This window comes from Arctopsyche grandis, chromosome 2 (assembly GCF_051622035.1).
Source record: "Arctopsyche grandis isolate Sample6627 chromosome 2, ASM5162203v2, whole genome shotgun sequence".
NCBI lineage: Eukaryota > Metazoa > Arthropoda > Insecta > Trichoptera > Hydropsychidae > Arctopsyche > Arctopsyche grandis.
Genome location: NC_135356.1, coordinates 21256133 through 21259954, shown reverse-complemented (window position 1 = coordinate 21259954; position 3822 = coordinate 21256133).

The window sequence follows — 3822 nt, the reverse complement described above, 5'->3', positions numbered from 1 at the left end:
ATTATGATAATTCGTGTGGATAACTATTGTTGCGTAGGGGTGGGTTTGGGATCTAAATGAAAGGCCAAAGTCGTTTCACAGCATTTATTCAACGATTCAAAAGGTCCACACGGATCCACCGCTCACTCAGAATAATCTGATCTACCGTGCGTACCTCCTTATAAAGAACCAGTTGCGCACCACAGCTTCCCCGATCTATTGTCTAGACACGTAAAGGTCTACCGTGGTGAGTCTATTGTTATGTGAGAGCTCCAGCGTATCCTTTGTTCTGGGCACTTACTGAGTCCCGTTAGTTTAATCCGGGATCTCTATTGTTTACCCACGAATGCACTATGACAGTGGATGCTCTCTTATGTTCTCTTATGTTCGATGGAATTTTCGAGTTTCAGATATTCCGCGATCGAGATTTTAGTGACGTGTGAGAGATCGCTTTGTGCGGAATAATCATTGAACCATACCAAAAATACTTGTAATGAAACTGAAGGGATATAGCACAATTTGAACTATCACGAAACGAGGTCGATAATCTCACCTATTTCCAGTGGTGTAGTGCTAAATTGAGGTGCCGGTACTCTCGATTTTGCACAATTTTTTTTGCAAAATTTTTTGTACAATTTTTACAATACATGTATTTTTACATAGTTAATTTCGACTCTACTTAAATTACTTTAAGGTTGAAAACGCTACATGCCGGAAGGCTCTTCTTTGTCAGTAATTTTAAAGATGATTTAAAAGTATTGTTCGTTGAGGACCACGATAAGGTGGAAGCCCAACACCTTACCGGGAAAGGAAGCAAATGGAAAAGGGAAATTAATTTAGAAGCTGGAATGGTATTAAAAATAAGTAAACGTAACGATCATAGATATAGAATATATAGATTACTAGCTGTATTACCCGGCTTCGCTCAGTATTTATAATATAAATCGCTTAAACATGACTAATCTAATAGTAAACATTTTATTAAAAAAAAAAATTAAAAAAAAAAATTTAAATTAAAAAAAAAATCTAAAAAAAAATGTTAATTTTTTTTGCCTTCTAGGGCTTTGCCCTTGGCGCTCCCCTGAGCCTTTGCCTTCTAGGGCTTCGCTCTCGGTGCCCCCCTGAGCCTTTGCCTTCTAGGGCTTCGCCCCTCTGCGCCCCCCTTAGCTATTGCCGTTTAGGGCTTCGACCCTCTGCGCCCCCCTTAGCTAATGCCTTTTAGGGCTGCGCCCCCTTCGGAGCCCCATGAGGCTGAGCTCCATAAGGCTGCGCCCCACAAGGCTGCGCCCCATAAGGCTTCGCCCCATAAGGCTGCGCCCCATGATGCTGCACCCCCCTGCACCCCCTTCGAGGCCCCATGCGGCTGAGCCCCATAAGACTGCACCCCATGAGGCCGCGCCCCCCTGCGCCCCCTTTCGCGGCCCCATGCGACTGAGCTCCATAAGGCTGCGCCCCCTTCAGGGCCCCATGGGGCTGTGCCCCCCTGTGCCCCCTTCGGGGCCCCATGCGGCCGAGCCCCATAAGACTGCGCCCCCGCGGGGGTGAATCCATTGAAATCGAAAAAAAAATAAATCGAATCATTTGTTCGATGACGGCTGCGCCCCATGAGGCTGTGCCCCCCTGAGCCCCCTTCGGGGCCCCATGCAGCTGCGGCCCCTTCGGGACCTCATGGGGCTGCGCCCCTTGTGGCGCCCCTGGCGGGTCCCCATGCAACTACACCCCTTGCGTACTCTACACCCATGCAACTACACACTTGATGTACAACTGAACATCCACCCTAGACAATGGTTTGAGCCGATATAAACGAAAAACAAGGTCCAGAGCTCATTTATTTTGTTATTGGGTCCCATGAATGGGGACCAATATTTAAATGTGCTAAAGACACAGCTGGTGCCTCAATGGCGGTATCCTTGATCCTGACAGTATTTTTATGCACGACAGCGCTCCTTGTCATCGAGCTTGGGTAAAAAATATTGCAAAAGTGGTAAAACTTTTCGAAAACATTTAAGTTTTATACTATTTTGATTTTTGAAATTTTTATGGCGGGTCGCGTACCGGTGCCGATAAATGGTGGCGGGACGCCGTACCGGTGCGTACCGGCTATTCTACAACCCTGTCTATTTCCCCATCGAACTTGAGCTGTACAATTTCATCACGTAAGTCAACCTTAGCCGAAATATCTTCGTTCGAACTAGGGCAAACACATCTTCAACTCGCTCCAGATACACAAACCCCCAGAGACGATGATCACACTACATAGCTACGCACCAACCAAACCTTAAGGCACAGCAACAGAAAGGATGACCTCGACCCCATAGGAATCTTCCAGAATATGATCTCACCGGTTTGGTGATTATTTCGCAAAAAGCGATCTCGCGCACGTCACTAAAATTTCAATCACGGAACATCTGGCACCCAAAAACTCCATCAATTGCTTCAACAAACGCGAAATATTGTGCTAACGAGAACTTGACTGCAAGATATTCCGTATTCCCGATTTTTGTGTTACCAATTGTCGTGCGCGCGATCGTAATTTGCGCAATAATCCGTTTACCGATCTCACCAGCCAAGGTACGCGTTGCACAATCAACTAGTATGTTATAAGAAGATCTTTATTTTAACACAGGTGTTATTGTAAAAGTACAGCGAAGTAGGTAATTGCCTCGTCGGAATGACAGGTCTCACTGGGATCTGGGGACGATGCTCTGGTTTATAGCAATAAAGATTCTCTTCAAAACTCAACTTGAGGTTGAAACCTATCACCCGCTTTATAAAACTGTTGTGATTGTATACATTTTTGCATTTAATTCTTGTAATTGTATCTAATGGTATACGGGTTACGTCGCAAAAGTGAATCGCTACCAGGATAACCAGCGCTACGAAAATCACGTGCGCCAATTTTCCAGCGCAGGAAAACCCACCGTACAGAAAACTGCGTAAATAATATTGTTCGAATGTTTTTTTGTGAGATTTTTATTATTATCATGGAGATATATCCGGGAGATCTGCGCACGTGATTTTCATAGCGGTGGTTATACCAGCAAGGACGGATCCAGGTTTTTTCTAAGGGGAGGCGATAAAAAAAAACGCAATTAAAATTTAATGAACACGATGAAAATATAAATATTAAAATCAATGTATCGATACGCTTTTTTAATACTATTGAGAATCTGTCTCTGTCCCTGTCCCTCTTACTTCCTAGAATCTGGAAACTAATCAGGTTGCACCCGAAACCCGACAAATAACAAACTTTTTGGGGCATTGAATGTCTAGCTTTAGGTAACAAAAAGATGCCGCGACAAATATTTTAATATTTTAAATCAACATATAATTTTCAAACGGCAATTAAATTTAGGAGGGGGGGGGGGATTATTTACATAGCCCCCCCCTCTAGATCCATCCTTGTATCCTGGTAGCGATTCACTTTTGCGATGTAATCACAGAACCGTATCTAATCAATGTATGTATTTTAATAACTGTTATTATTGTGGAATATTCTGTGACTGTTTTTTATATGTTCTGTTTTCTTTGTGTACTTATTTATTCTAAATTTCTACTTTAAATGTTTTTTTGATCGTTCAAAACAGTGACTGGCCGATGTGTGATTTCGAAAATTTGGCAGCTCTGCGTGAGGGTCATGCCGGAGGAATACTTCAAATGGGAATTATTTACAAAGAGATTTTTATAATTATAGACAGTGTCAAGTCAGTGTACACAGTGCAGCACCAGCGTAGATGGATCAACCGTTTGAAATGAAACTTGGTAGTTGTCAATAGTAGATGGCTGTAGAGCGCGCTGTGTTTTGGCCGTTTATGTGAACGCTGCGATTGGCAACGCCAGTGT